General features: G+C 39.2%; 1 long non-coding RNA gene across 1 annotated transcript in view; it reads right to left on the bottom strand.

Moving 5' to 3' along the window:
• Positions 1-26637, bottom strand: part of LOC149750222 (uncharacterized) — a 64186-nt gene that overhangs the window by 22136 nt on the left and 15413 nt on the right. The gene's annotated exons all lie outside the window — the stretch shown is intronic.

Raw genomic sequence — 26637 nt, 5'->3', positions numbered from 1 at the left:
GCCCTAGAGAAAGTTCTTCTTTGCCTGAACTGGCTTCTGATACGAACTAGCTCTGTGGGCCTGGCCAATTGCTCCATCTGCCGGAGCCAGTTTTCTCAGTCTTAGGATAAGAGATGGGAACTAGAGAGTCTAAGGCCACATCCCGCTTTAGATCTATGAGTAAGAATTGCACACAGTCCAGAAAAGAGCACGTCCTTCCCAACAGATGTTCTCACTGCAAGAGGGAATGACTGTAGGGTGGAGAGCTGGGGGCCCTTAAGGCTTGCAGAGCCTGCTTTAAGATCTCAAAAGTCCGTTTGAATCATGTTTACTATGGGACTTTTTCTTTTTAACATCTGTATTGGAGTATAATTGCTTTACAATGGTGTGTTAGTTTCTGCTTTATAACAAAGTGAATCAGCTATACATATACATATGTCCCCATATCTCCTCCCTCTTGCGTCTCCCTCCCACCCTCCCTATCCCACCCCTCTAGGTGGACACAAAGCACCGAGCTGATCTCCCTGTGCTATGTGGCTGCTTCCCACTAGCTATCTATTTTACATTTGGTAGTGTATATATGTCCATGCCACTCTCTCACTTCGTCCCAGCTTACCCTTAACCCTTCCCATGTCCTCAAGTCCATTCTCTATGCCTGCATCTTTATTCCTGTCCTGCCCCTAGTTTCTTCAGAAACATTTTATTTTTTTTTAGATTCCATATATATGTGTTAGCATAAGGTATTTGTTTTTCTCTTTCTGACTTACTTCACTCTGTATGACAGTCTCTAGGTCCATCCACCTCACTACAAATAACCCAGTTTCGTTTCTTTTTATGGCCGAGTAATATTCCATTGTATATATGTGCCACATCTTCTTTATCCATTCACCCGTCCATGGACACTTAGGTTGCTTCCATGTCCTGGCTATTGTAAATAGAGCTGCAGTGAACATTGTGGTACATGCCTTTTTTTGAATTATGGTTTTCTCAGGGTATATGCCCAGTAGTAGGATTGCTGAGACTTCTTTTTATAGCATCATGAAGGAGACAGGCTCAAAGCCAGGACTGGCCAAAAACTGTGAAGCACACAGACTTTGTTTCTTTACACAACAGCTTTTGAAAGGACTTGCTCACGTAGTTCTCACACTCTTTCTCTTTGGGGAGGCGGGGGTGGGGTTGGGGGGGCATCTATCCTATGATGTAGACCTGAGCCCTTCATTCAGGTGCTCATTAGAGACACAAAATGTCACCTCCCCAAGGTATTTTCATTAATTTGAATACTCAAACAAGACTCCTTCGGGTACCATTGTATCCATTCATTCTTGAATATTAAGTGCCAGGCACAGTGATAAAAACTGGGTACACAGGGCTTCCCTGGTAGCGCAGTGGTTGAGAGTCCACCTGCTGATGCAGGGGACACGGGTTCATGCCCCGGTCCGGGAAGATCCCACATGCCACGGAGCAGCTAGGCCCGTGAGCCATGCCGCTGAGCCTGCGTGTCTGGAGCCTGTGCTCCGCAACGGGAGAGGCCACAACAGTGAGAGGCCCGCGTACCACAAAAAAACAAACAAACAAATAAATAAATAAAAATAAAATAAAATAACTGAAGCCTGGTGGCCTGGATGGGCCCAAGGTGGCCAGTTGTCTACCAGGCTAAGCCCTCCACAAAAACAGTCACCCTCATCTTCCATCTAGAGGTGTACTTAGAACTTGGGGACAAAACAGATTGCTGTTGCTTGTGATCTACGTTCTTTCATAGTTACATCATTCAGAAAAATATCTCCTCTGTGGCAAGGAATATCATAGTGTGGGTCCCAACTGTCCTGATATTTATCACCCCAAGTCACAAATATAAGAACCAAATCAACAACTGCTTAGCTGATAAATAACTCCACAACTTGAAAAGTCAAATGTATGCCTATAGAACTCACCCTCTACCATGAACAACTGTCGAGAAAGAGCAGAAGGGACCATCATAGGCTTAGAATGTTTTAAAAGACTCCCAGGCAAAAAACCTACAGTAAATCACATACTTAAGGATGGAACAATAAAAGAGGGTCCACTGGAGCCAGGACAATGACAAGCATCTCCTGCTCACCCTGTCTACTCATCATTGTATGAGAGATCCCAGCCAGCATAAAAGACAAGTAGAAGAAATGAGAAGTACAATATATGGGAAGGGAAAAAACTTTCATTATTGACACATGGTATTATTTTCTAAGTAGAAAGTTCAAAAGATTCTATAGACAAAAATGTTAGCATGGATAGAGAACAACAAATTTGCAAGTTAAGAATTTATATACAAAAGATCAGTAATATTCCTCTACTCCAACAGCAGCAAATTGGACAATTTAATTTTAGAAAAAAAAATTGGGAAGTGTAATTTTAGTAAAAGATCCTATGTACAACAGCAACAAAAATTCTTAGGTAAACAGAATATATTAACAAAAGGTGGACAAAACTTTAGGGAAAGTTGTATAATGTTTTAAAAACAAGGATAAAGCTCTAAATAAAGAGGTATGCTAGACACATAGTAGGGAAGTTTTAATATCATTAGGATAATAATTTTATTCAAGTCTACCTACAAATTCAACACAATTCCAAACACTATCTTGATATTTTTTGTGGAAATTGACAAGCTGATTGTATAGCTCATATGAATAGCCAAGACAATTTTGAAGAAAAAGAATAAAAACAATTCGTATTGTACTAGCTGTCAAGAATTGCTCTAAAACTACAGTAATTAAAACAGAGTTAGCTCAGCACACCAATGAAATAGACCCACATCTATATAGAAACTTTGAGAATGACAGTGGTGGCAATACCAGTCAATGGAGAAAGAATAAGCTATTTAACAAATAATGCCAGGACAATTAGCTATTTCTATAGAATAAAATAATTAAAAGTTAGTTTCCTATGCAAAAATAAATCCAATATGGATTAAAAACCTAGGTGTTGAAACAAAGTAATGCTGTAAAACTTTTAGAAGGGTATAAAAAATATCATATAACTTTGGAGAAAGGAAGGACTTCTTGTACAAGTCACAGGAAGTACAAACCATAGAGGGAAAAATTGATAAATTTAGCTATAATAAAGTTAAAAACTTTGGGGTGAAAAAACAAACATAACAATTAAAGAACAAGCCACAAATTAGGAGAAGATATTTCTTATTCTTAAAACCAAAAAAAGAACTAGTGTTCAGAATACAAAAATTGGTATTATATATATATTATATAAAACTGACATATAAATATTGATCCTTCAAATCAGTAACAAAAACAAAGAACAAAAAATATAAGCAAAGGATACAAACAGAAAATTTACAAAGAAGATGACTGAATAGCCAATAAATACATGAAAACATCAAGAAAATATTATTTCATACCCATCAGATTTGAAAAAAATCTAAGAGTCTTACAACACACATGTTGGCAAGGATGTGGGAAAACAAGACATCATATAATACTGGTGAAAGTATAAATATCTACAAGTGCTTTGGAGAGCAATTTCGCATTATAGAAAAGCTGAAAATAAACATACCCTGCCACCAAGTAATTTTACTTCTAGGTAATTACTCTAGGTAAACTCTCACACATGTGCTCAAGGAGACTTCTACACGGTTGGTTGTTGCAATGTTATTTTAATAGCAAAATGTTGGAAACTATTTAAAAGACCATCAACAAGGAATGGCTAAACTGTGGTATATTTATATAATGGAATACTAAGCCACTGTTAAAATAAGTGAATGAATAATTCCATAGGTGGTAACATAACTAAATCTGGAAAATATAAAGTTCAGCAAAAATAAGGAAATTTACAGTATACTATTTATGTACATTTAAAAATCCCAAAACAATACTATATATTGAAAATATATATTAATTTAAAGACAGTGGTTATTTCTGGGGAAGGAAGAAATGGGAGTTTATTATCTATAAAATTTCATTTCACTTAAAGAAAAAATCTGAATCAAATACATCAAGGCATTAACATCTGTTAAGTCTGAATGGTAGATGCATAAATATTTGTAATTTTTTTGTATGTAATAAACATTTTCATAGCTTAAACAAAATATTTAAAAATTAAACATTAAATAAAGGAATAGATCAATATGTGAATAAATTAATGATGAATAAACACCCCAGATATTGGGGCATACTACACAAACAGTAGTAGAATATTACTGCTGCAAGCACCATTAGCAAGTATCTAATCTTACTCCATATTTGACATGTGTGGAAACTGACACCTAGAGAAGTTAAGTGACATCAGAGCCACACTAGTGGTCAGATTTGGAATCCAGGCTTTCCAACTTGCAGTCCAGGACTCCCTTCCATTATGCCTTGGGTACATATCACTGCCACCTTCATTAGAAGATGCAAAGATTTACAAGTATCAGGAATGGTATGGAGAAGCCTTACTGTCCTCAATAACCCAAGAGTCATTCTCTACACGTCTCTCAATGTAAAGAGTAACATTTATAAACATTCTGAGAAAACTACACAGTTTATTTATGTCATGGCTTCATCTCAAACCCTAGGATAACCTCTGCCAATTGTCCATTATGGGCAAACATAGAGAGAAAAATAAATATCTCAAGGAAGAGTTGACTTGGGCTATAAGAACCCTGCTTACACGCTGGTTGGTAGAAGAGAGCACTATTCATCTCATTCTTCTTTCTGAAGTTGAGGTCTCCTCTGGACCCAACCAGGTCAGTAACATCCAATATCCTTTCTCAAATCACCATGCATTCTGGTGTCTTGGGCAACCTTCAGATGCCCTGATGCAGGCAATTCCCTGTCAGAGTCTGAAGAGAGTGAGCTTTCTCATTTATTCTTGTCATCCTCTCCCCGTCCACTTTATTCATGGTTATCCACGGCTTCATTCATAAAGTCCACATTATCTGAATTGAAGACTGGGTTTCAAAGTCCTTTCCAGTGTCTGGTGCTTTATTGTAATTAATAACAATAGCTAATTTTATTGAACGCTCACTAAGGGCTAGACATTGTTCTATGCACTTTTTGATTGTTAACTCATTTGATCATCACAAAAACCTTGTGAGATGGATACAATAATTACCATCATTTTAAAGGCAAGGACTCACAATCGTTAAGACTTAAGAACATTTTTCAAGATCATGCTAATAAAGTCATGGAAGAGGATTCAAACCTAGACAGTTTTGTTCCTGAACCTAAACCATCACACACTACACCAAATTTACTTTATTCTTTGGGTACTTACTCATTTTGGGAAAAAATTTAAAAAGAAATAGAGACAGTTGCTATTACTCTAGTTTGAAGTCAGGAGGTGTGAAACCTCCAGCTTTGCTCTCTTGCTCAGGGTTTCTGAGTGATTGATTTGTGTAGTGGGCCTCGCTACTGGACTGGAACCAGGGCTGGAGTGGAGTAGGCTGCTTTTGTGTAATTTTCTTTGCCTATTATCCTGTAATTCTGCAAATTTTCATAGCCAGTTTTGAGAAGTCTTTTTACTTTCATTTGGACCAATGTCAAAATAAGAATAATCTTAGGATAAAGGATCTTAGGTTAGAGTCAACTCATAGATGAACTAATGTAAGTAGTGGAGACAGATACTGTCTCTCTCTCTTCCCCACCATCCCTATAATGTATATACCACATTTTATTTATCCATTCATCTGTTGATGGACACATAGGTTGTTTCCATATCTTGGACGCAGTGGTGCAGATACCTCTTTAACACAGTGATTTCATTTCCTTTGAATATATACCCAGAAATGGAAATGCTTCATCATATAGTTCTACTTTTAATTTTTAAGGAACTTCTATACTGTTTTCCATAATGGTTATACCAATTTACATTTACACCAACAGTGCACAAGAGTTCCATTTTCTCCATATCCTTACCAACACTTGTTATCTTTTGACTTTTTGATAATAGTTATCCTAACAGGTGTGAAGTAATATCTCATTGTGGTTTTGATTTCTATTTCTTGCCTAATAGCTCTGGCGAGGACTTCCAGTACTTTATTGAATAAAAATGGTGAAAGTGGGCATCCTTGTCTTGTTCCTGATCTTAGAAAAAAGCTGTCACCTTTTCACCATTGAGTATGACGTTAGCTACATTGAGATGTAGGCCTGTCATATATAGCTTTTATTATGTTGAGGTACATTTATTATATACTTTATTTGTTGAGAGTTTTATCATGAAAAGATGTTGAACTTTGTCAAATGCTTTCCCTCGTCCCTATAATGTACCTCTGACCATATATGTAAAGAGAAACCCACTTAAGGAGAAAATACTTGCAGATGTACATCCAATCAAGTTTCCATTATCCTTTTCTCTTTCATATATGTAGTCCAACTTGTCTATTTTTTCCTTTGTCTAATCCTAAAATCCAGGGCTACAAGGACGTAAGAGACCATCACTTCCTTCAGTGACTCAAAAATCACCTTATTAGAGGGGACCTCCTGACCATCCCATAAAAAATTACACCACCCCCTCTCTACTCTACACCTTGGCTATTCCCTCCCCACTTAGCCTCCTTTGTTTGCCTACATATACCTTCTGCTGCCTGCTATGTTATATATTTATTGTCCCTCTTCCCTAGAATGTAAGTACTATAAGACGGGGCTTTATTCTGTTTGCTTATGTATCTTCAGCGTCTACAGTAGTGTCAGAAACTAAACCGGGCTCTGCATCTAATAGGTATTTCAAAAATCGAGTACCAGAGTTGGAGAATTTGCTCTTTTTCTTTTATTCTCTCTAGTCCTCACTGCTGGGAAGCTCTCTGGTGTCTTGTAATATATGACTTTTTATGTAGATAATCAGTGGGAATTTTGGCGTGCTAAAAATCGTTCTATTATGTCTCTGCTTCCCTCTGCTCCCACCCAGTGCCAACTCCATCAGTTCAACCCAGTCTTCTTTTCTGGAACCTCAGTGAATTAGAAAGGTCAAGGCAGCATTCTCTGCTGTTTGACCCCAGGATGTTATGTGCCCAGGGCCTGGGAATAAAATTGCTGCTCATGCCTTTTCCTGTTCCTCACAGCAGCTTCAGCTTATTGGCTAAAGGTTTCTACTTCATTATGTCATTTAAGGGAAACTTGACAAGGTCCTCTGGGTGTCTGATGTAATGGAGTCTTGTTTAAATTTAAAGCTTGGTTATTTACTCTTCAAAAATTAATGGGGGACATTTCTTATCATTTTCTACTATATTTGACTAACCTGTTATATAGGTGTGATATGGCAGTGATTGGTAACTTCACGATTTGGCTGCTAGTTGAATTAAAGCACTATAACTTTTTATATTTTTTCAACATCTCTATTGGAGTATAATCGCCTTACAATGTTGTGTTAGTTTCTGCTGTATAACAAAGTGAATCAACTATATGTACACATACATCCCCATATCCCCTCCCTCTTGTGTCTCCCTCCCACCCTCCCTATCCCACCCCTCTAGGTGGTCACAAAGCACTGAGCTGATCTCCCTGTGCTATGCGGCTGTTTCCCACTCACTAGCTATTTTACATTTGGTAGTGTATATATGTCCATGCCACTCTCTCATTTCGTCCCAGCTTACCCTTCTCCCTCCCCGTGTCCTCAAGTCCATTCTCTACATCTGTGTCTTTATTCCTGTCCTGCCCCTAGATTCTTCAGAACCATTTTTTTTTTAGATTCCATATATATGTGTTAGCATATGGTATTTGTTTTTCTCTTTCTGACTTACTTCACTCTGTATGACAGACTCTAGGTCCATCCACCTCACTACAAATAACTCAGGTTCGTTTCCTTTCATGGCTAATATTCCATTGTATATATGTGCCACATCTTCTTTACCCATTCATCTGTCGATGGACACTTAGGTTGCTTCCATGTCCTGGCTATTGTGAATAGTGCTGCAATGAACATTGTGGTACATGACACTTTCTGAATTATGGTTTTCTCAGGGTATATGCCCAGTAGTGGAAGTGCTGGGTCATATGGTAGTTCTAGTTTTAGTTTTTTAAGGAACTTCCATACTGCTCTCCATAGTGGCTGTATCAATTTACATTCTTACCAACAGAAAGCACTATAACTTTCTTATTCATAAAATATGAATATGCCACAAAATTTTGTTGAGTATGTTGGATAACTGAATCAAAATTTTAAAAAAAGATTCTATGGTGATGGACTGAAACTGGTAGAATAAAATAGAACATGGATATAAATATAAAATCTTACATTTAGACAACAAACAAACAAACAAAAAACAAAAAGCAAACCTTGGCTAAGGATAAGGTAGAGGAACATAGCTTAAAAGCAGATCACAGTGTTTATTTACCACAAACCATAAATGAACCCTAAGTGTGTGACAGGGTTGCTAAAAATAAGGTAGAAGAATTATTTTAGGTTTTTCCAATACTAGTGTGGTATCCAGGTTAGTTTTACTTTCCTTGGTCACACCACATCTAAATTATTCCAGTTTTGGCCTTACTTTTTAAAGTGGACATGATAAACAAGGACCCATGTAAAGAATAGTGAAGAACTTAAACGCAAATTTTAGACTTGAGACTTTTTATTTTCACTCAAGACTTACTCTTTAACAGTGGAATTTAAATATTCAGTTATTAATAAATGGAAGCACTGCCATACAGATTTGCTTTGTACATGTTTAGAAGACTCAGGTCATACAGAGGTATAATTTGGAACTATGTAACTGCAGGTATTTTAAAGATTAGAGCTGTTGAATGATAAGGGCTACTCTTGTGTCAGACAGAAAACTCCTTGTTCTTGGAGGTGCTCAAACAAAGGATGGTTGTCCCTCTATGAGGAATACTGTAACAAAATGGAAAATTATAGGAGATGACCATTAGGTTGATTCAACTTTGAGATGCTCAGCTTCAGTGTAATTCTGCAACTCCACCTCTATGCTGTGAGAGGCACTGAAATAGGGAGAGAAAAGAATCATGGGATTGCCTTTAGCCCTTAGGAAACAGCAAACTTTAAGGAGACTATGTGGATCAAAAGAGAGAGGAGCGGTGGTTCTCATTTCTTTTTTAAGTAACAGACTCCTCCATCCTGCCTTCAAAAATTTAAATGCTATATAGAACCCAACTGGGAAATAAAGAGCTAATTTTTTTTTTTTTTTTTTCGGTACGCGGGCCTCTCCCATTGTGGCCTCTCCCGTTGTGGAGCACAGGCTCCAGACGCGCAGGCTCAGCGGCCATGGCTCATGGGCCCAGCCGCTCCACGGCATGTGGGATCTTCCCAGACCGGGGCATGAACCCGCGTCCCCTGCATCGGCAGGCGGACTCTCAACCACTGTGCCACCAGGGAAGCCCTAAAGAGCTAATCTGAGTGGACAAGACTGGGGGTAGCCACAGACCTGGATCCCTACCCACTCAGCTCCTTCACCCTCAAAAAGGTCCCTGTGCTATTTCTTTGGAAGTTGTATGTGTTAATTTCCAGATTTCTGTCTAGGACCTGAGGGTTTCAATTTCTCAATGAAGTAGTTGGTGAGGCTATCAGAGATAATCCAAGAATTTTCCTGAATTTATGAAAGGCTTAATCTTCAGATAGTAGAATTATATTGACATCTTGGGTATGTGTGTGTAGCTCTAAAAAATAATCAAGGTAAAAAGACAGAAGAAAGCATGGTTAATCCAATATAAGTCGGGAAAGGAGTAAAAAGAAGCAAAGAGATATATAAAGAGGGGAGTGGTCAAGATGGTAAAGCAGGAAGACCCCGAGGTTACCTCTTCCCATGAGCACACCAAAATCACAACTATGTACAGAGCAACTATTAATGAGAAAGACTGGAACACTTGCGGAAAGGATCTTCTACAACTAAAGATATAAAGAAAGAACCACAATGGTAGGAGGGGCAGAGACACGGTATAGTCAAGACCCATATGCCCCAGGTGGGTGACTCACAGACAGGAGAATAATTACAATTGCAGAGGCTCTGCCCGAGCAGTGAGGGGTCCAAGCTCCACATCAGGATCCCAGCCTAGAGTATGGCACCGAGAAGATGAGTCCCCAGAATGTTTGGCTTTGAAGGCTAGTGGGGCTTATTTTGGGGGAGAGCCAGAGAGCTGTGGGAAACAGAGACCCCATTCTTAAAGGGCACACATAAAACTTCATGTGTTCCAAGACCCAGGGCAGACGCAGTAATTTGAGAGGAGCCTGGGTCAGATCCACCTACTGATCTTGAAGAGCCTCCTGGAGACGCAGACGGCAACTGGAGCTTACCCTGAGGACACAGACACTGGTGGTAGCCATTTGGAGCAGTTTCTTCTACCATGTGGACACTGGTGCTAACAAGCACCATTCTCGAACCCTTCCACTAGGTAATTAGCCCTGGGGACCTGGCCCCGCCCACCAGCCTATCAGCACCAATACTGGGATGTCTCAAGCCAAACATCTAGTTGGATGGGGACACAGACCCACCCATGAGCAGGCCAGCTGCTTAAGACCCCTTGAGTCCACAGCCACCATGGGATCGGGCCCTGTCAACCAAGGGCTGAGGACCTGGCCCTGCATACGTATACTGGCACTAGCCCCATGACTCCCAGGGCCCTGCAGCCAGAGACCCTGGGACCCAGCTCCATCTACCAGTGGGCTGGCACTATCCCCAGGACCAGCCTCATCTACCAGTGGGCAGGTGCCACACGGGGATATGCTGGGCCCAGGACACACTCACCAACAGGCACACACCAATTCCAGGACTAATGCAGTCCCAAAGCCTGCTGTGTCAGGACCCAGCCCACCCACCAGCAGGCCAGCAACTGCCCTGGGACTGCCTAGGTTCCAGCCCTGCCCACCAGCAAGCTGACACCAGCTTTGGGACACCCCAGATCCCAGAGCCAGCCACTTTGGAATCCAGCTCCACCAACCAGCAGGTCAACACCAGCCCTGGGACCCCCAGGGCCCTGCAGCCAGAGACCCTGGGACCTAGATCCACACATCAGCAGCTGGCACTAGCTCAGGGACCCTCTGGGCCCCAGCCCTGCCCACCAGCAGGCCAAAACCAGCTCTAAGATACCTCAGATCTCTCATCCAGCTGCCCTGGGATCCAACCCCACTCATCAGTGGGCCAGCAGTAGCCCCAGGATCCTCTGGGGCCCTGCAGCCAGCTACCCTCGTAACCCAACCCTGCCCACCACCTACCGGCAGTCTCCGCACAAGGCAAGGTCTGGCGACCAACTGAACTCGAGGCCAGCCACACCTACCAGACTGCCCACAGTAGTCAGTCTGCCACAACAGAAGGACCCATACAGCCCACATAGGGGGAAACCCTAGAGCATATAGCTCTGATGACCAGAAGGAAGTGTGCTGCTGGGATGCATAGCATGTATCCTACAAAAGGCCACTTCTCCAAAGTCTGGAAACATAACCTGCCTACAAAATACAAAGAAATAAAAACAGCAAATTGCGCAAAATGAGGTGACAGAGGAATATGTTCCAAAGGGAGGGACAAGAAAAAAACCCAGAAGAACTAAGTGAAGTGGATATAAGCAATCTACCTGATAGAGAGGTTAAAGGTAATAATCATAAAGATGTTCAAAGAAGTAAAGAAAGCCTGGATGAACAGAGTGAGAAGTTAGAAGTTTTTAGCAAAGAGTTAGAAAATATAAAGAAGGACCAAACAGAGATGAAGAATATAACAACTAAGATAAAAAAAATTAGAAGGAATCAATAGTAGATTAAATTATACAAAGGAATGGATCAGTGAGCCGGAAGACAGATCAGTGGAAATCACTGAAGCTGAACAGAAAAAAAGGAAAAAGAATAAAAAGAAATGAGGACAGCTTAAGAGACTTCTGGGACAACATCAAGCATACTAGCATTCACATTAAAGGACTCCTAGAAGGAGAAGAGAGAGAGCAAGGGGCAGGGAATATATTTGAAGACATAATAGCTGAAAACTTCCTTAACTTGGGAAAAGAAACAGACACCCAGGGCTAGGAAGCACAGACATTCCCAAACAGGATTAACCCAAAGAGGACCACACCAAGACACACTGTAATTAAAATGGCAAAAGATAACAATAAAGAGAGAATATTAAAAGCAGAAGGGGAAAAGCAACAATTTATCTATTCCCATAAGGCTGTCAGCTGACTTTTTAGCAGAAACTCTGCAGGCCAGAAGGGGGGGGGCAAGATATATTTAAAGTGATGAAAGACAAAAATCAACAACCAAGAATACCCTACCTGGCAAGGCTTTCATTCAGATTTCATGGGAGAAAAAGTTTTACAGAAAAGCAAAAGCTAAAAGAGTTCAGCAGCACCAAACCAGCTTTACAAAAAATGTTAAAGGGACTTCTGTAAGAGGGGAAAAAAAAAAAAGGCCACAACTAGAAACTAGAAATATGAAAATTACAAAAGGAAAAATCTCATTGGTAAATGTAGTAAATCAAACCACATATAAAGCTAGTAGGAAGGCTAAAAGACAAAAGCAGTAAAATCAATCTATATCCACAAAAAGTTAAGGGATACACAAAACAAAGGGATGTAAAATATGATGTCAAAATGGTAAGTGCTGGAAGAGGAAGTAAAATGCAGGATGGTTAAAATGTGTCTGAACTTAAGAGATCAGCAACTTAAAATAATCATGTATAATATACAGATTGCTATACATAAACTCCATGGTAATCACAAACCAAAAATCTATAATAGATACACACACACAGAAAGAGAAAGGAATCCAAACATAACACTAAAGATAGTTATTAAATAACAAGGGAAGAAAGCAAATGAAGAAGAAAGGAATAAAAAAACCCTACAAAACAACCAAAACAATTAACAATATGGCAATAAGTACATATCTATCAATAACTACTTTAAACATAAATGGATTAAATGCTCCAATTGAAAGACATAGAATGGCTGACAGATACAAAAACCAGACCCACATATATGTTGCTTACAAAAGACATATAGACTGAAAGTGAGGGGATAGAAAAAAGTATTCCATGCAAATGGAAATGAAAAGAAAGCTGAGGTAACAATACTTATATCAGACAAAACAGAACTTAAACACTCTAACAAGACAGAAAGAAGGACATTACGTGATGATCAAGGGAATAATCCAAGAAAATATAACAACTGTAAATATATATGCACCTAACATAGGAGTACCTAAATACATAAAGCAAAAATCAACAGACATAAAGGGAGAAACTGACAGTGACAAAATTATTAGTAGGAGACTAACAGTTCACTTACATCAGTGAAAGATCATCCAGACAAAAAAATCAAGGAAACACTGGCCTTAAATGACACATTAAACCAGATGAACTTAATAGATCTATATAGAACATTTCGATCCCAAAGCAGCAGATTACACATTCTTTTCAAGTGCACATGGAACATTCTCCAGGATAGTTCACATGTTACTGAGACAAAAAATGTCTCAGTAAATCTAAGAAAACTGAAATCATATCAAGCATCTTTCCCAACCACAATGCTATGAGACTAGAAATAAACTACCAAAAAAACGAACAAACAAAAAAAACCTCTGCAAAAAACACAAATACGTGGAGACTAAACAGTATACACCTAACAACCATGGATCACTGAAGAAGTCAGAGAAGAAATAAAAAATACCTGGAGACAAATGAAAATGAAAACACACCCATCCAAAATCTATGGGATGTAGCAAAAGCGTTCTAAGAGGGAAATTTATAGTGATACAAACCTACCTCAGAAAATAAGAAAAATATCAAATAAACAACCTAACCTTATACCTAAAGGAGACAGAAAAAGAAAAACAAGCAAAACCCAAAGTTAGTAAAAGGAAAGAAATCATAAAGATATGAGCAGAAATAAATGAAACAGAGATTAAAAACAATAGAAAAGATCAATGAAACTAAAAGCTGGTTCTTTGAAAAGATAAACAAAATGGATAAATCTTTAGCCAGACTCATCAAGAAAAAAAAGGGAGGGCTCAAATCAATAAAATTAGAAATGAAAAAGGAGAAGTTACAACCAACAGGACAGAAATACAAAGGATCATAAGAGATTACTACAATCGAATGCATGTCCATAAAACAGACAATCTAGGAGAAATAGACAAATTCTTAGAAAGGTACAATCTCTCAAGACTGAGCCAGGAAGAAATAGAAAATATGAACAGACCAATAACCAGTAATGAAATTGAATCAGTAATTAAAAGAAAAAAACAAACTCCAACAAATAAAGGGTCCAGAACCAGATGGCTTCACAGGTGAATTCTACCAACATTTAGAAAGGAGTTAACACTACCCTCCTCAAACTATTCCAAAAAATTGAAGAGGAAACAATGCTTTTGAACTCTTTTTATGAGGCCAGCATCACCCTGATACTCAAACCAGACAAAGACATCACAAAAAAGTAAATCAGGGCTTCCCTGGTGGCGCAGTGGTTGAGAGTCCGCCTGCCAATGCAGGGGACACGGGTTTGCGTCCCGGTCTGGGAGGATCCCACATGGCGCGGCGCGGCTGGGCCCGTGAGCCATGGCTGCTGAGCCCGTGCGTCCGGAACCTGTGCTCCACAACGGGAGAGGGCACAACAGTGAGAGAACCGCGCACAGCAAAAAAAACAAAAAAAAAAGTAAATCACAGGCCAATATCACTGATGAACGTAGATGCAAAAACCCTCAAACTGGTGCAGCCATTATGAAAAACAATATGGAGATTCCTCAAAAAATTAAAAATAGAACTACCATACTATCCAACAATTCTACTTCTGGGTATCTTTCCAAAGAAAATAAAAACACTAATTATAAAATATATATGCACCCCTATGTTCACTCTAGTATTATTCACAATACCCAAGAATTGGAAGCAATTTAAGTGCCCATCAGTAGATGAACGGATAAAGAAGATGCAGTATATAAATACAATGGAATATTACTCAGCCAAAAAAGAATGAAATCATGCACTTGCAAAAACATGGATGGACCTAGAGGGTATTATGCTAAGTAAAACAGATCAGACAGAAAAAGACAGACACCATATGATTTCATTTATATGTGGAAAGGAAAAAAACAAATGGAAAAACATAATAAAACAGGAACAGAGTTACAGATAGAGAGAACAAACAGGTGGTTGCCAGAGGGGAGGGTGGTGCGGGGAGGAAAGAAATAGATGAGGGAAATTAACAGGCACAAACTTTCAGTTGTAAAATAAATGAATCTCAGGTCTGAAAGGTACAGTGTGGGGAATACGGTCAGTAACTATCTTTGTATGATGACATATGGTAACTAGACTTATTGTGTTGATCATTTTGAACTATATAGAAATCATTAATATTGTTAACAGGAACTGACATAGTATTGTAGGTCAAATATACTTCAAAAACAAACTCAGAGAAAAAGGGATCAGGTTTGTGGCTACCAGAGGGCAATGGGCAGGGGGGAAGGGAAATTGGACGTAGGTAGTCAAAGGGTAAAAACTTCCAGTTACAAGATAAACCAGTACTAGGAATGTAACTTACAACATGATAAATACAATGAATACTGTTGTGTGTTATAAATGAAAGTTGTTAAGAGAATAAACCCTAAGAGTTCTCATCACAGGGAAAGATTTCTTTTATTTTAAAAAATTCTGTATCTATATGAGTTGATGGATGTTCACTGAACTTACTGTGATACTCATTTCATGATGTATGGTAGGTCAAATCATTATGCCATACACCTTAAACTTACACAGTGGTATATGCCAATTATATCTCAATAAAACTGGAAGAAACAGGCAGCAAGGAAAAAATCCTGTAACAAAAAAATCAAAATATAATGGCATAAACAAGTAAAAATATATCAATTATCATAAGTATGAATGGCTTGAAAACAAATGTCCATTAAAAGACAGAGATTGCTTTGGACAGCATGGCCATTTTAATATGATTCATTCTTCCACTCCAAGAGCATGGGATATCTTTCTATTTCTTTGTATCATCTTCAGTTTACTTAATCAGTGTTTTATAGTTTTTCAGAGTATAGGTCTTTTACCTCTTAGTTAAATTTATTCCCAAGTATCTTATTCTTTTTGATGCAATTTTACATTGAATTTCTTTACTTTCTATTTCTGATAGTCATTATTAGTGTTTAGAAAAGAAACATATTTCTGTAGATTAATCTTGTATCTTGCAACTTTACTGAATTCACTTATTAGTTTAATAATTTTTTGGTGGAGACTTTAGGGTTCTATGTACAAGATCACGTCATCTGAAAATAGTGACAGTTTTACTTCTTCTCTTCTAATTTTGATGCCTTTGATTTCTCTTTATTGTCTGATTGCTGTGGCAAGGACTTCTCACACCATGTTAAATAGAAGTAGTGAGAGTGAGAATCCCTGTCTTGTCCCTGAATTTAGAGGAAAGCCTTTCTGCTTTTCACCATTGAATATGATGTTAGCTGTGGATTTTTCATAATTTCCCTTTATTATGTTGAGATATGTTTCCTCTATATCCACTTTGATGAGAGTTTTTATCATAAATGGCTGTTGAATTTTGTCAAATGCTTTTTCTGGGTCTACTGAGATGATCATGTGATTTTTATCCTTCCTTTTGTTAATATGGTGTATCACGTTGATTGAGTTGCAAATACTGAATTATCCTTGCATCTCTGGAATAAATCCCACTTGATCATGGTGTATGATATTTTTGATATATTGCTGGATTTGGTTTGTTAATATTTTGTTGAGGATTTTTACATCTATATTCATCAAAGTTGCTAGCCTTAATTTTCTTTTTTGTAGTGTTTTTGTCTAGTTTTGGTATCAGGGTAATGGTGGCCTCACAGAATGAATCTGGGTGTGTTTCATCCTCTTTAATTTTTTGGAATATTTTCAGAAGGACAGGTATTAGCTCTTCTTTATACGTTTGATAGAATTTCCCTGTGAAGCTGTCTGGCTCCGGACTTTTGTTAGCAGGGGTTTTTCTTGTTGTTGTTGTTTTGTTTTTTTTTAATTACAAAAAAGGAAAAAATAAACAAATGGGACCTAATTAAACTTAAAAGCTTCTGCATAGCAAAGGAGACCATCAACCAAAAGACAACCTACTGAATGGAAGAAAATATTTGCAAATGATATGACTGAGAAGGGATTAATATAAAAATATATAAACAGCTCATACAACTCAATATCAAAAAAACAAACAACCCAATCAAAAAAATGGGCAGAAGACCTAAATAGACATCTTTTTCAAAGAAGACATAGAGATGGCTAACAGGCAAATGAAAAAATGATCAACATCGCTAATTTTCAGAGAAATGAAAATCAAAACTACAATGAGGTATCACCTCACACTTGTCAGAAAGGCTATCATCAGAAAGTCTACATATAACAAATGTTGGCAAGGATGTGGATAAAAGCAAATCCTTGTACATTCTTTGTGGGAATGTAAACTGGTGCAGCCATTACGGAAAACAGTGTGGATGTTCCTTAAAAAACTAAAAATAGAACTACCTTATGATCCAGCAATTCCAGTCCTGGGTATACATCCAGAAAAAAATGAAAACACTAATTTGAAAAGATACATGCACCTCAATGTTCATATCAGCACTATTTACAATAGCCAAGATATAGAAGCAACCCAACTACCCATCAGTTGATGAACGGATAAAAAAGAGTGGTACATATATATTATGAAATATTACTCAGCCATACCAAAGAATGAGATTCTGCCATTTGTGGCAATCTGAATGGACCTAGAGACTATTATGCTTAGTGAAATAAGTCAGAGAAAGACAAATACTGTATGATATCACTTATTTGTGGAATCTAAAAAATAAAACAAATAAATGTATACAGCAAAACAGAAACAAACTCACAGATGTAGAAAACAAAGCAGTGGTTACCAGTGGGGAGGAGAAAGGGGGTAGGGGCAAGTTAGGGTTGTGGAATTAAGAGACACAAACTACTATGTATAAAATAGGTAAGTAACAAGGATATACTGTACAGCACAAAGAATTATAGCCATTATTTTTTAATAACTCCTAATGGACTATAATATATAAAAATACTGAATCTCTATGTTGTACACCTGAAACTAATATAATATTGTAAATCAACTATACTTCAATAAAAAATGAAGTAAAATACTTATGACAACATAAAAATAAATAAATAAAAGGCAGAGATTCTCAGAGTAGGTGAAAATATATTCCAACTACATAAATATACGTGAATGTGTTTGCATGCATGTTTGCGTGTATGTGTGTAACTATATAGTAGAAAAGGATGTAGCAGGCAAATATTAATCAAAATAAAATGGGGTAACTATTAATGTCATCAATGTTATATTAATGTCATAGAATAGATTCAAGATAAAAGCCATTATTAGTTATACAGTGTCATTATATTATGATGCAAAAATCAGCTCATTAAGAATATTTTATATTTTAAACATGCATGCTTCAAGCATATATAAACTCTCAATTGACAAAATAAGAGAGAGTAATTGACAAATATATAATCATAACAGTTTTAACACACCTGTCTCAGAAACTAATATATTAAGTAAATAAGAAGTTGGTAAGAAGAAGAAAAATTTTAACAACACAGTTAAAAAGTCATATTTGTGAGCTTAGGAGAGGTGATCTGCAGTAACATTTTAACCACAAAATTTTAATGACTTAAGAGTCACAATTTATTTCTCACTCATATTTTGTCCTAAAGAGTCTGGGGTTGTGTCTCTACAGAGGCTAATGATCTTTTAGTTCCACCATATTGGACAAGTGGCCTGCTTCATTCATTGCAGAAGAGCAAAGAGAGATTAGAAAATTATGCATGGCTTTTCATTTCCTTAGCCTGGAAGAGACTCATGAAGCTTCCACTCACATTCCATTGACTAGACCTACTTACATGGCCCTAACTAGGAGCAACAAACGTAGAGAAAGGGGGTAGGAATAGATGCCTGATTATTAGGAATATTATTAGGAATATTATGCCTGAAAAAAATTCACGAGAACCTATAGACTATTACCACTGAGAAGTTTGTGTCATTCCTATAAATTATTGGATGTCAATTTAAAAACTGTAGGAACTCATTCAAAATAACAATAAAATCTGCAAGGCTTGTAAAATTTTGGAAGCCAATTAGATGTGAACAAATAGACAATAATTAAATATTTGTATAGCATACCCTCAAATACAATTCAACAGTTAATGAGAAAGAATTTAACTACCTCTATCAACATTGGAAAAAATTATCTGGAAAAAACTGAGTAAAAAATAACAGGTTTCAGAATATCTGTAGTATAAGTCTATTTTTGCAAATTAAAAAAAATACACAAAATAGGGGCTTCCCTGGTGGCGCAGCGGTTGAGAGTCCGCCTGCTGACGCAGGGGACACGGGTTCGTGCCCCGGCCTGGGAAGATCCCACGTGCCGCGGAGCGGCTGGGCCCGTGAGCCATGGCCGCTGAGCCTGCGCGTCCGGAGCCTGTGCTCCGCAATGGGAGAGGCCACAACAGTGACAGGCCCGCGTACTGCAAAAAAACAAAACAAACAAACAAATAAAACAAACAAAAAACCCCCACAAAATAAAGCTACTTATTGCAAATGGACATATACATAGGCTGTGAAAGCATAAAACACAGATGGAAAAGATACTATACCAACTTCAGGATAGAGGTTATTACCTCTTGGGAGGGAGAGAGAGGAACAGATTGAGAATTGAAGGATTCAACAGTAATATCTCATTTCTTTTAAAAAGGATCTGAAGCAAATTATGTAAAATGATACATTTTTCTAAATCTGGAGAGTAGGAAGCTGGGTGTCTGTTTTATCAGTCTCATTTATTGCATAACTAAGTTAATTTTTTAAAATTTAAAAAGTGAATAGGTGAAGAAGGGCACATAAAGTACATGGCGAGCCCTCTGAGGAAGTTTGGCCATGAGCAAGAGCAGAGAAATGTTGAGCTTTCTAAATGGAGAGGTGCTGGAAGAGGAAGCGGATGTACAGGTCCCTCACTAACCAGGGCTTTCCCAGACTTCTCGTGACTGCTTTATTCTAGGGGCAGGGATGACCTGCTGCAAAATCTCTCAGCTGCTTTTAATCATCAGGGTGATGGATTCTGCCCATTTATCCAAAAGGCACACACAATGAGGAAATGCAAGTAGCTACGTTTTCCTTTGAGACATTATAAAACAACAAAAATATTTTCTGAATCACTTCAGAACTATTAAATCATGATTGGCAGAACAAGTGTTGATTACTGTATTGTAATTCTTCAAAAGTTAATTCCTTAGTCATTCCCAGAACAGAGCTATTTTCTTAACACTTAAGTTTACTGTAATGTCATCTTGTTTCAAGGGACTTGAGGATACTTTCTGTGTTTGCTTTTGTTTCAGTTATTGTCTTGATGATCTCCAAATCAGACTAATCAGGAGGAATCTGGGAGAAAGCCCTCATTCTAAATCTGAAGTGGAAATTTTTCTTATGATAACATGCTTATGCTATGGATTGGAGAGTTAACACAATCTTTTTGGCAAGATAATTTGGCAGGGCTGATTAAAAATTAAAATGTGTATTACACTGAACCATTTCTATTTCTAGAAATCTAACCTTCAGAGATACTTTCACATGGGCACAAAGCTATGTATGAAAGGAAATTCTTTACAAAAGATGTTCATTATACTACTGTAGCAAACATCCTGATCCCGTAGTTGTTTGTACACTCAATAACTTGGAATTAGGGCCAAACGTACACCAACAAGGGAATGGATGTTATGACACATCTCTGCTATGTAATAATATGGCAGTATTATTGCATAAATGAGGTAGATCTTGCTATATAGAGATTCAAGTTCAACTTCTAAGATACATCGTTAAGTGAGAAAAGAGGTTATGAAGCAATACATATAATATGATCCAATTAATGTTAGAAATCCCAAACCCATATATGTGCAAATATAAAACATACACATATATAAACTTATGGAAAAATTTTTAGCTCAGACTGTTAACAGTGATTGCTGTTAACTGGTAACTGTCTAGCAAAGAGGCCCTGTCCTTGGTCCTATCAGATAAGCAGGATAGAAAATCCAAGGAAAAAGGACTCCTATGGACAAGACCCTCAGACCTTAAGATTCACGGAAGGGAGGCTCTAGTGGAGTTTATTTGGCATTAGAAGAAATGTGACGAGTCCTGAGGCATAAGACAAATACTGGGACAATTTGCATGTGTGAGAAGTGAAATCTTTTCCAAAGGTTCATTAAATCACACAGCTTGCCTTAGAGAGGATCTCCATGGAGAATATGGCTTTCCTTTTTCCAGGCCAATCAGCAGAGGAAGGGCTGCAGAGGCCCTGGCTGGGGCCACCCAGGCTGAAACGGAAGTGCACCGTTTCCAGCAGAGGCCCCTGTCCCTCCTGCCCACAGGCCCAGGCACAGAATTCCTTCCCCAGTCTAAGCTGGCGAGGGCTTGAGGTTTCTCTTTTTCTTGGACTCACTGCAGACTGAAACAACAAAGGCAATGGAAGCCTACAGTCCTTTACGGATAGTCTGAATGGAAACCACTGGAAATTCAAGGGCTTTGGCAAAAACGCTGCTTTGTTTTTCATGTCCCTAAGTTGATCTGGCCAATGCCTTGGGTGACAAACAGTGAACAGCACTGGGTACAGCTGGTGTTCACCGTACGCTTGGTGTGCTGTCATTAGGTCGGTGGGTTAGATTGGAGCTTCTGTGGCACTAGACCCACCCCAGCTGCTATTCTTGCATTTATTCTGTGGCTTCATCACACGATCTGGGGGCTCCCTGGTTAGGCTGATTTTATTAAAAGAAAAATAAGCTCATCACTACTTGTCACTAGCACGCTTGGATATTTTCTTTTTCTGATCCACATTTGCCAAGCCACACATTCTGTGATAAATAGACTCTGCAGACTGTGGTTTTTCCTGGATCACTCTTCCATCTCTTACTAAAATGCCTCTGGGGCAGCTCATTTGATCAATCATTCATTCTTCTGTCTGTTCATTCACTTGTTCATTCAATACACATTTATTAAGCATCTGTGTGAGTATACTTTTCCTGAGGCACTGGGCTTGAGAACACAATGAAGAATAAAAACAGATCTGGCCCTGCTCTGATAAAGCTGTATTAAAAACTAGGATAAGTGCTCTGATGGAAACAAGTCACCACAAGAGAACATGGGACATGATGTCTGGAATCCCAACAGTTCCCTGGCGGGTCACAGGCAAGCAGGCATCACTGAGCTCACCTACAGCTTGACAGGGAGGCCTGGAGTCTGAGGTGTGAAGTGGGGATTCCTTTCCTTGTGGTCTTCAGGGGTGAGTGGTGATAGATTTGCCAGAGCTTATCAGGTTAGAGCAGGTTAGATATTTTCAGTATATAGGTGGTGCATTTAGCTATGTTACTGTGAAGGAATGAATAAAATGGAGTCTGTCATGCCAACAGAGCACTAAAATGGAGCCAGGAGACCACGGGGGAAGTAGGGCCTATGCACGTCTCCATCTAATGGAACGTGAACTTTGACCTGGGCCATCACATCCTTAAAGAACGTTTACACAGTGAATTCTCACATAGTAACAGCCCTAGCAACCAATCACATATAGACAAGAATGGCTCCAGTCTACCAGCACCAATCATAATTTTTGCAAAACAACTTATGTAAGCTTCCTCCTTTCCCTTTAAAACGCTTTGGTTTTCAACCCTCCTTGGAGCACATCTGGGTTTCTATTCAAATCTGTGTCTCCCAAATTGCAGTTCCTAAACCAAATAAATGTTTTTGTTGCCTTACAGCTCTGGTCTTATTTCTCAGTTGGCGTTATGAAGGTGGTAACTATCATCATTATAAATGTCACCAAGTACAGAGCGCTTACCAGGGCTAGAAGGTGGCATCGCAACTCAGACCTCACTAATTGAACTGGGTTGCAATATCTATTGAAAAATCTTTCTTGGGGAAGCAAATGACAGAGTCATGGATGGAAGTCTGGCCCTGCTCGTAACACTTCTGACACCAAATGTATGGGTTTTTCACACCAAGCAATTCTCTTCAGACGTCAGCTGGGTGTCCTAGAATTTAATTCACTTTTGACACTAACGACATGGACTCAGTGCAGACCCCACAGGTTAAGGGCTCAGTCCCTCAAGACTGCCCCCCAATTCAGACGCCAATTGTAAGGAATAGGTTCCCAGGTTACCACACTTCTGTCCAACTGACCCAAACTGGGGGTTCCAACAGCCCCCTCCTCCTCGGTTTTGGTCATTTGCTATTATGGCTCACAGGATCCCACTTGACTTATGTGGACAAAGAATGCCACCTGCCATTTCAGTAAACAAAGGGTGTGGCAGTCATCAAGCCATCAGCCACTGTGGCTGCCCCCCACTGGTGCGCCCTGAGGGGATTCGGGATGGAGAAAAAACAGGATGCGGGCCCTAGATAGTTAAGGTGCGTAACAAATGGATAATTTCAATAAGCCCAGATTCTTGCATCTTCCCATACATAGAAAAGTGCTAAATTCATTAACTTGAGATGTCTGGCTTGTTTTTGTTTTATAATTAGCAGTAATCTTCTGATGTTCCACTACCTGGGTTTTTTTTTGTAAGAACGCCTCTATATCCTGGCTCCTCCCTCACTTCTGGGGAACCGTCCCTCAGAGCTGGCTGAGAGGCTGCATCCTGGCTTAAGTCCTCAGTAACTCTGCCGAATAAAACATGATTGTCAACTTCTAGGTTGTGCTTTTTTTTTTTTTTTTTTTCAGTCGACACTGTTACCAGTTTATTATAAAGAATATTATAAAGGTGCAAATGAATAGCGGTATACAGGACAAGGTCTGGAAGGGTACTGAGCACAGCAGCTTTCTGTCCCTGTGGAGTTTGGGGTATGTCGCCCTCCTGGCATGAGATGCATTCACCAACCTGGAAGCTCTCTGAACCCTTTCATTTAGGGGTTTTATGGAGGTTCTATTACATACACATGATTGATTAAATCACTGGCCTTTGGTGATTAATTCAATATCCAGTCCCTCTCTCCTCCCTAGAGGTTGACTGCTGGGGGAGTGGGGCTGAAATTCCAACCCTCCAATCACACTGCTGTCTCCTTTGGCAACCAGTACCCCACCCCCATCCTGATGCTATCTAGGGATGTTTCAAAAGTCACCTTATTAGCATAAATTCAAATATGTGTGAAAGGGGCTTATTATGAATGACAAAAGATGTTTCTTTCACCCTCTTCACTCAGGAAATTACAAGGGTTTTCGAAGTTTCATACAAGACCCAGGGGCAAAGACCAAATATATATTTCTTATTATATATCATAATATCACATGTCCCTTATATTACAACTGAACCTTTGTCCCTATAGGGATGTCCACATATTCATATTAGTAACAAGGCTGAGCTTTGCAGTAGCTTGGAAACCCTTGGTGGGATGGAGGGCAAGAGAAGGTCTAGAGCTGACAGTAGTCTTTGCTACCTTGGACATCCTCTCCCCTCTCCTGACACTTCCCTCTCTTTACTCTCCAGCTTAGTAAGTTTTGAGGTCTTATGATCCTGAACCAGGGAAACCCTGGACCCTGGGCAGAGAATTTGATGGTAAACTTCATGAAAAGCAGGAATTTGGTCCTTTCATCTCTACGTCCCTCACACAGCATAGAACCTGACAAAGGAAATGCACACACAATGATTGCTGAGCAAACGAGGTAGGTGCATGCCTAAGAGTTGTGTGTGAAGTAAAATGATGGTGTTTCAATTTGCCTGTGTGGGGAAGGAGTGATAAACAGGTTCTCCTCTCAGAAAAAGTTCTCTTCTGTGGCAGGGGCAGGATACCTGAGAATCCCAGCTTCCTCTTAGTTTCAAATAACCCTTGGGAAAAGTAGCTTGAAATGGGAAGGATCTGGCAGAGCCATGAATATTCAGAGGAACCCACAGCACTTCCCAGTTTGGACTGAGTTCCCTGGGAGACCAAGAAACCAGGCAACCTACATTTGAGGTAAATTCAATGTTATTTTTGTCCTATTTTATTTGCCATCACAACCCTCGAGGTCAACCTACATTACTTCCATTGTTCTCAAATCCTTTCCATGTTTATTCCTTGATTTTCCCAACATCTGACTCAAAACTCCTCAAGGGAACGCATTGTCTAATTCTTTCAGTTCTAGTGTTGAATTCTTTCAGTTCAGCTCCATACAAGTTTCTGTGGCTCTATACACAGGAAGCTCCTAAAAAAATGTTTAATTTCCTCATTTAGAGAGTCTGCTTTCATATGGAATCCCTCTCCCATCCCTAGAGTCACATACACTCTGGTTCCCTCCCCACCAAGGACCACTAGGGCTGCCACCTTAGGCATTGTGTACAGAGGTTTTTGCTGGGCCCTGAGTGTAGGAAGCCAGCACCTTCTTCTGCAAGTGAATTCCAGAAGTGGAAAACCTCTGCTTAACCTCTGTGCAAGTACACTGTGCCCTCCTCATTTCATTCCTTCAATCAGCCCAGGTAGGATTTTTGTAGGCATTAAAAGTCCATGCCACATCACAATCTAGGAATCAGAACTGTGTTTCACACATGGGCCCTGCTACTACCTGTGAAATCTCAAGCAAGCTGCACTGCCTCCCTCTTGCTATTTCCCCATCCATAAAATGGACAAAAAGGGAAAGTTATCCCTGCCCCTTTCTCCCTCATGAGTCTAAATAAGAAGATACACCAAATACATGGAGTTCTAGAAAAGACAGGTGCTGTGCCCCTCTCCCCATCCCCACACACAGGTCCCTATGCTCATGACCTTCTGTGACCTGCTGGATCACATGCTGCTGACCTACCTAGAGACACTAGGGTGGGCTGGATCCAGCTGCAAGGCTGCTATTTTTCTTGCCAGTGAGGACTGTGTTGCTAAAAGGTACGCCCACTCTCTTTCTCTCTCTTAGGCTAACCAACCTATCTGATTTCTGTGGGGATATGGGGTTTCTGGAAAGCAGGACTTTCAGTGCTAAAACTAGGACAGTTCTGGGCAAACCTGGAAAGTTGGTCACCCTACTAGTAGAAATTAGTCAGAGAGTAGAATGCTCTTGCTTCTGTTACCAAACCTCAATTTATTTGAAGGGCTGTTTTGGGGGAGATAATGGAAGATGTGAATTATGAACTGTATTTTGATTCTCTACTTCCCAAGCTCCAATCTGGATAGAAATCTCCCTGCCCAACTTACTCCGCAGTAAATTAGTGGCTTCATGGGGGGTATGATTAGGATACTTTATGAAAGAGCCTCATCACCCACTGGGGCCTTAAGCACCCTGAGTAGAGAAAGTCCTTTAATTCTATTATTCCTGTAATAATGATTTGTTCCCCCTTCTAGCATCTTGCCCTCTCACTATACTATTATTTGTATTATCACTTCAACGGCCTGAGAACTCAGCATATCCATGTGTGCATTCAATGTTCTACGTACCCTTGGCCAATAAACATAAGGATATAAAAGAAGCAAGGCTGACATCAGCCCTAGCAGTGCAGCCAAAATTGGGGAAAGCTATAGCCTCTATCAATTGTTGATCTAAGGTATGAGAAGGTAGAGACGTAAGAGGCTTAGACTTGATAAAAATGTATTTTCTCTAGCCCCTCGTAATTAATAAGCTTTTAGAAAAGCATCAAGAGGTGCCAATGCCAGGCAGAAGCAGAAATGATGAAGTGAGTTTGGAAAAGTTTGAGCTTGCTTAGTGATAAACGTTCAATAATTCATTACTTCATCAAATGTCACCCCACCCCCATTTTGCATG

The sequence above is a fragment of the Delphinapterus leucas genome, chromosome 2 (assembly GCF_059928025.1).
Source record: "Delphinapterus leucas isolate spDelLeu-1000000601 "Yukka" chromosome 2, BTC_Dleu_Yukka2, whole genome shotgun sequence".
NCBI lineage: Eukaryota > Metazoa > Chordata > Mammalia > Artiodactyla > Monodontidae > Delphinapterus > Delphinapterus leucas.
This window is presented reverse-complemented; position numbering and strand designations above follow the sequence as displayed.